Source organism: Eubalaena glacialis, chromosome 13 (assembly GCF_028564815.1).
Source record: "Eubalaena glacialis isolate mEubGla1 chromosome 13, mEubGla1.1.hap2.+ XY, whole genome shotgun sequence".
NCBI classification, from domain to species: domain Eukaryota; kingdom Metazoa; phylum Chordata; class Mammalia; order Artiodactyla; family Balaenidae; genus Eubalaena; species Eubalaena glacialis.
Genome location: NC_083728.1, coordinates 67,986,298 through 67,993,927, shown reverse-complemented (window position 1 = coordinate 67,993,927; position 7,630 = coordinate 67,986,298). Strand labels below are relative to the sequence as shown.

The 7,630-nt window shown below is 48.5% G+C and overlaps 1 non-coding gene across 1 annotated transcript; it reads right to left on the bottom strand.

Annotated features, from left to right (window-relative positions):
* Positions 1–7,121: 7,121 nt before the first annotated feature.
* On the bottom strand, positions 7,122–7,193 carry TRNAT-CGU (transfer RNA threonine (anticodon CGU)). Its single transcript has one exon. It is a non-coding gene; the product is annotated as a tRNA-Thr (tRNA).
* Positions 7,194–7,630: the final 437 nt, after the last annotated feature.

Here is a 7,630-nt window from a genome sequence, read left to right as displayed (position 1 = left end):
ATGACCTAATCTACCCCTAATCACCTCCCAAAGGCCTCACCTCCAAATTCCATCACATTGGGGATTAGGGCTTCAATACATGAATTTGGGGGCAATGCAAACATTCAGTCCACGGCACCCAGGGACGGACTTGGCTTTCACATTCTTGTGGCTGTTGACTGAATTTAGTTCCTTGCAGCCTGTTGGACTGAGGGCCTTAGTTTTTTCCTGGTTTTGGCTAGATGATGCCCTCTGTTCCTTGTCACATGGGCCTCCCTAACACCACCAATTGTTTTATCACATCAGCAAGAAGAGAGAGTCTGCTAGCAAGATGGGTATTGCCATCTTATGTGACCATCAGAGATGTGACATCATGCCACCTCTACTGTATTCTGTTGGTTGGAAACAGGTCACAGCCCCACTCACACTTAAGAGGAAGGGATTACACAAGGGCATGAATCCTAGAAGGCAAGGGTAATGAGTTCCTTAGAGTCCATTCACCAACACTTCTCAAAGGGACATATGGGCTTTCTTATCAGGGCCTATTTCAAGAATTATTACAGATTTTTTCATCCAGTGGGGCCTCAGGTTCAGGGGTTCTTTTTGACCCCTCAGTAAGTAAAAATCAGCTCAGCTCACCTGAGTTAGATGGGCAGGGCAGGGGCAGAAGGGAACACAGTCTCAGGAAATCTGCGTCACGTGCCAGCCTGGTGATTTGCTAAGCAAAACTCAAGTCGATGTGACATAAACAACGTCTGTTGCTTCCAGGGGCCTGCCACAATATTTTCTTTTAAGTGCTACTCACGCCTGAAATACGCTTCTGGTTTTGAAATGTGGTTCTCAGCTCATGCTCGGCTACAAACCACTCTCTCCTTTATGAAGCGTCCCGTTTTTTATTCTTTAATGTAGGTTTACTAAGCGCATGATGTCAGCCCAGACGGGAGACGTGCCAGGGCAGTGGAGGGGAGGCTCCCCTTGGAGAGGGTTGGAGTGGAGGACAAGAGCGAGCCTTTCCACTGGACGCTCAGCATCTCGTGGATGTGGTGCCAGCTCTGTGTTAACAGCTGTGCTGTCCAGAGTCTGCCATCTCTTTCCTCTTTACATTTTCTCTTTTTTCTGTTGTTAATAGTGAATCCAGGGTTTCCCTGGTGGCGCAGTGGTTGAGAGTCTGCCTGCCAATGCAGGGGACGCGGGTTCGGGCCCTGGTCTGGGAGGATCCCACGTGCCGCGGAGCAGCTGAGCCCGTGAGCCACAATTGCTGAGCCTGTGCGTCTGGAGCCTGTGCTCCGCAACGGGAGAGGCCACAATAGTGAGAGGCCCGCGCACCGTGATGAGGAGTGGCCCCCGCTTGCCGCAACTGGAGAAGGCCCTCGCACAGAAACGAAGACCCAATGCAGCCATAAATAAATAAATAAATAAAAATTTAAAAAAAAAAAAAAGAAAGAAAAATATCCCCCAGGAATCTGAAAACAAAGACTAGATTCCAAAATAATTACTGTGAATGTACAGGGAGCATATCTCTTTAGAAAAAAAAAAAAAAAAATAGTGAATCCAAAGTAACACAGTTTTTCTTTCCAATGCCACAATATTAGGAGAAAAAATTAGTAATTTTTCCTGCAATTCCTCTCCACCTCTTGCCCCACCTGGAGGTATTCATTGTCAGTAGCATGACGTGGAGCCTTGTGCCTGGGGTATGGGCATCCTTCACACTCCAAAAAGCAATATACACACCACTACGTGTATGGATAAATATGCTTATTTATTTATTTATTACATCTTATATATGTTTTAAAAAAGTTTTATTGAAGTATAGTTAATTTACAATGTTGTGTTAACTTCAAGTGTACAGCAAAGTGATTCAGATATATATATGTGTATATATTCATACACATATATATATTCTTTTTCAGATTCTTTTCCATTATGGTTTATTACAAGATATCGAGTATAGTTCCCTGTGCTATACTGTAGGTCCTTGCTGTTTACCTATTTTATATACAGTAGTTATGCTTATTTATTTTTACAAAAACAGGACATCAGTTAGAGTTAGTTATACAAGATGAATGAGTACGACATAGTAAATCAATTATACTTCAATACAAAATAAATTTAAAAAATAAAAAGATAAAAATATTAATAAGTTCTAGAGATGTCTTGTACAACATAGTGCCTATAGGTAACGGTACTGTACGGTATACTTACAAATTTGTTAAGAGGGTAGATCTCAGGTTAAATGTTCTTATCACATACACAAAAAAGCAAAGGGATGCAGGAAACTTGAAGGTGATGGATATATCTGTTACCTTGAATGTGGGGATGTATCCCAGGTGTATGCATATGTCCAAATTCATCAAGTTGGATATATATGTGCCATTTTTTGTTAATCAGTTATACCTCAATAAAGCTGTAAGACAAAATCCAAAACACAGGATGTCAGCTTTTCTCAATTAGCTGTATCTCATTATCACCCCTTCAGATCAATAAATCAATCATTCCTTTCTTTTTTTTTGATAATTTAATTAAATTTCTTTATTTGGCTTCGGTCTTCGTTGCTGCGCGCGGGCTTTCTCTAGTTGCGGCGAGCGGTGGCTACTCTTTGTTGTGGTGCACGGGCTTCTCATAATGGTGGCTTCTCTTGTTGCAGAGCACGGACTCTAGGTGCTTGGGCTTCAGTAGTTGTGGCTCACTGGCTCTAGAGCGCAGGCTCAGTAATTGTGGCGCAGTGGCTTAGTTGCTCCGCGGCACGTGGTATCTTCCCGGACCAGGGCTCGAACCCGTGTCCCCTGGATGGGGAGGCGGATTCTTAACCACTGCGCCACCAGGGAAGTCCCGATCATTTCTTTCAATGGCTGCCCATGATGGCATGAGGGATGGCTCTCCATTTACTGAACCATCCTGGCTGGTGGATGTTTACAATATTGTCATCAGACGAACTCCATGAGAGTGGAAGCCAGTGAATGTGTGTCACTCCAATTTTATGGAGAAACCAAGGCGCAGAGAGGTTTTGTGGCTTGGTCATGTCTCCCACTGGTTCTCGTAGATGTGGGGCAGAGAAGTCATTCTAGTGCTGCTCTTGCTTCCTGCTGCCACATGGTGTCACAGTTGAAGCTCTCTCCTGCGCAGCCTCTGTTGACAAACAGCCCTTCTTTGCTAACACTAGGATTGTAGCTCCCTCTTTGACTTCAAAAGTCCTGTTAGGGGCTTCCCTGGTGGCGCAGTGGTTAAGAATCTGCCTGCCAATGCAGGGGACACAGGTTCGAGCCCTGGTCTGGGAAGATCCCACATGCCGCGGAGCAACTAAACCCACATGCTGCGGAGCAACTAAACCTGCGTGCCGCAACTACTGAACCTGTGTGCCGCAACTACTGAGCCTGCGTGCCGCAACTACTGGAGCCCGTGCTCCACAACAAGATGAAGCCACAGCAATAAGAAGCCCACACACCGCAATGAAGAGTAGCCCCCGCTCACCGCAACTAGAGAAAGCCTGCGTGCAGCAATGAACACCCAACGCAGCCAAAAAAAAAAAAAAGAAAAAAAGTCCTATTAAACCTTTTTCTGCCACTGACTATCAAGATCTGTCCTACAGTTCTCTCTAACTTTGGATAACAGGAAGGTGGGTTGGAAGAGTTTAATTTCTTCTTTCCCAGAAAGCCCTGGTCTCCTTATGCAAATCCACCTTCTCCCCAATGGTCAAGTTTGCACAGTGAGGTCTCAGAGGGTCCCTCTAGGCTCAGTGACACCCACCTCTCTTTCCTCCTAACCCCAGCATCAGGGGCCTTCTCTTCTCTTTACGTTTCTAAGGGAGACTAGGGTGTGATTATAGAACAAAGACCTCTGACTTCAAGGTGACTTTCAGACATGAAATTCATACAGAAGTTACAGAGATGCAAACACGGCTTTATATATTCATGAACACAAGCAGTTTAAATCAACACAAAATGTCTTACTTATTCAGACACACAATCAGCTTTACCCATTTAAGTGTAAACAGGACCTGAATTCAGAATTTTGCTCACTAGTTTCTGATCCTGCAGCCTGTGCCACATTGGTCCTACAGCTCCGTGGCATCCCCAGATTTCAACCAGCAGTGATGGTTTTGAGATTCAAGTGTAATCTTCCAGGCTTAAAAACAAAAAACAAATAAAACAGCAATACATGAATATATACCCTTAGATATTTTATGCAATTTTTTTTGTGTGTGTAAATGGAAACCTACAGCACCTTATATAAATTTTCTAAAGTCCATTCTTCACCTGGGGCAGAGAGAGGAGCACCCTGTAGGGTGGGGTGGGGTGTGGGGAGCGGTGGGGGTGGATGAGAATGGGCTCTTTCTTGGGATGGTGTCCCAGAGGAGTGTTGCTTCATTTTCTGGAGGGAAGGACAGGAAAATCTGTGTGGACAGCTAACCAGCTCCACAGATACTGGCCCGCCTGTCGGGGGCAGTGTGGTCTTTTTATTTTTAATGGGGAGGACTATTTGGGGATTTTTTTTTTTTTTAAATTATTGGTTGGTTTTTTTTTTTTAATTTTTATTTATTTATATTTATTTTTGGTTGTGGTGGGTGTTCGTTTCTGTGCGAGGGCTTTCTCTAGTTGTGGCAAGCGGGGGCCACTTTTCATCGCGGTGCGCGGGCCTCTCACTGTCGCGGCCTCTCTTGTTGCAGAGCACAAGCTCCGGACACGCAGGCGCAGTAGTTGTGGCTCACGGGCCTAGTTGCTCTGTGGCATGTGGGATCTTCCCAGACCAGGGCTCGAACCCGTGTGCCCTACATTGGCAGGCAGATTCTCAATCGCTGCGCCACCAGGGAAGCCCTGGGGATATTTTTAATAGGGAGGAACATAAGTGTACTTCTGTGTCACTTAAAAAAGAAACGATGAAACACTCCAGTGGAGAGCAGAGAACACTCAAGCATTTATATGACTTAATTCTGGATCGTTATAATTTGCCTGTGTTCTAATAGGTTCTCTTTGCCTTTGTGGGTTTTGGAGGTGATTCTGGGGGAAAAAAATTACACACGTAATACAATCATCTGGTAGAAAATCCAAACCATGTGAAAGTTCACAGGGTAAGAAGTGAAGGAATCCTTTCAACAGCTACCCCATCCTACTTCCCTCCAGAGAGGCAACAACAGTTATTGTTAGCAACCCCAAGTTCATGTGCCAGATGTACAGTGAGGTCAAACAAACAGAAACGTCAGAGTTTAGAGCAGAGAAAGGTTTATCGCAGGGCCATGCAAGGAGACAGGTGGCTCGTGTCCCCCAAACTCCCAAACTCCCTGAAGGGTTTCAGCAAAGCGTTTTTAAAGGCCAAGTGAGGGAAGGGGGCCGCAGGGTACGGGACCAGCTCCTGTACGGGTCTCTGATTGGTTGATGGTGAGGTAACAGGGCAGTGGCACAGGAGTTAACTTTATTAGTCCTTAGGCTCCAGGAGGCCTGGGGGCTACGTGCTCATGGTCATCAAGTAGTTAATATCTTCCATTTGGTGGGGGGTTTTCACATCTGTGAAACACTTTCACATCAAACACTTACCTAGGTACTTCAGAGAGGAGCTAAAGCAGAGGATGTGGGGGAAGGCTGCCCCGGGAAGGCCCCATAGGGTCCTGCTCCGTTACATTATTTTTGTGTGCATCCTTCTTTCCCCCCTCCCCCCCACACTCAGCGAGGTGTGGGCGGCATCAGCATCACTAAAACACCAATTAGAAATGCAGATTTTCCGGCTCCACCTCAGACGCACAGTCAGACCTAAATTTTAACATGATCCTCAGGCTGAAGTGTGAGAAGCACTGGTGCTCACTGTTTTTATATGCATTAACTCACATGTTTGTGTACATGCATACACACGTGCTCCTGGGTTTAGAATGTGGCTTTAGAATATAGCTCTCTTTAGCGGAGTGGTTCTCAATGGGTGGTCCCGGAACTAACACCGTCAGCATCACCTGGGAGCTTGTTAGAAATGCAAATGTCAAGCCCCACCGCTAACTCACAGAATGCAGACGCTCTAGGGGGTGGGGCCCAGCGCTCGGCATTTTAACTACGCCTCCAGGGGATGCTGATGAACTGCTCACATGTGCGAGCGCTCTGGTGCAGAGGAGGACCTTTACCCCCCGCCGCTCCGATCCCCTTCGCATCCATCTCCCCCTCTCTCTGAGTCAACCCACCCTTGTTCACCGAGGTTGCCCCAGACTCCAGCTCCACTAGGCACACACCGAGAGTTCCATTAATGCTTTCTTCCAGTAGGAATCTCGCGCTGATACAGGTTTCCCCAATATAGGTCAAGCTGGTTTCCAGATTATACAATATGCCAGCTCCTGGACGTTGAGGTAATTGCATAACATCTTTAAATGCATTCGAGCAGCCCCGTGGTGATGCAAAGAAAACAGGTGCCATACGACGGTAGCTCCGTTTACCGAAGCCGCCTCTACAGCCAGTCTCTGCGCAGCTGCTTTACAAACGCCAGCGCTGACCAGAGATCCATTTTACTGGGGGGCAAACGGAGGCTCCGAGAGAGAGAGAGAGGAGAGGGCTTTAGATTTTCATATCGGACCAGCTCCAAGTCTGGGCAGGATTTCCTCTCTAACGCAGTGCCTACAATGGATTTCCTTTTAAAAATAGCAAGCCAGACACCAGCTGACTCTGGGTGTGGGCTCAGTGTCAGGCAACGGCAGTTCTCTCATTAGTGTGGAAACAATTGGACTTTAATGTTCAGAAAAATGCTTAGTGGCTCTTGAACCAAGGGCCATCCGCTGTAGGTTTTTCTGCGCTAAAATCATTGCTCGGGCCACGGTTTTCACGTGACCTCCGGGGCGTTGGAGTTTAAGACCCCCGCCCACCCGGAGCCCTCCTCCATCCCGCACAGGACGAGGCGTCCGGGGACTGCAGGGGGTACTGTCTGCAGGGAGCCAAACGCCCCGCGGGTCAAGTTGGCGGCACAGCAGTGCAGAGGCCGGACCACCCGGACTTTGACCTGCGCGGGCCGGAGAGAGCCTGAATTTAAACTGAGTGAAAACAGTTGGCTCCGTCGGCACCCAGGGGCGAAGATCTGTTGATCAATACGGGATCCAGAAAGGGTAGAACGTCGATGATTACTCTCGAAAAGTGGTCCCACCCCTAAAAAGTCGCCCCTTGTAGGGAAAGGAGGACGCTAGGCACGGACGGGGTTCGAACCCGTGATCTTCGGTTTACGAGACCGACGCCTTACCACTTGGCCACCGCGCCTGCGTTAGAATGGCGGCTCGGCGAGCCTCTATTCTGGCGCCACTCCCGTGCGCTCGCCCCACGGGCACGAGCGCGGGCCCCAGCGCACCCGCCCGGCCCCGCCCCTTCGCAGTGGCCGGCGGGGCGGGGCTCAAGCGTGCGCGCGCCGGCCGCTCGACGCGGACTCAGGGAAGTAGTGTGGGCAGGGAGGTCTATCCGCCCCTGCGTGTCCGAGTGGGGCCGGGAACCTCGTCTCCGGAGTCCCCAGAGTCCCCACAGGCTCGGCGGGAGGAACTCGTTTGGAGCTCGGGAGCGCTCAGGACACTCGCAGGCATTTCAGAGCCTGGGGTTCGAATCCCAGCTCCACCAGAGAGACTCCGCGACTTTGGACAACCGGTCTCGGGGCCTCAGTTTCCCCTCTAGGGTGAGGCACCCAGGAGGCGGAGGAAAAGGTTGTG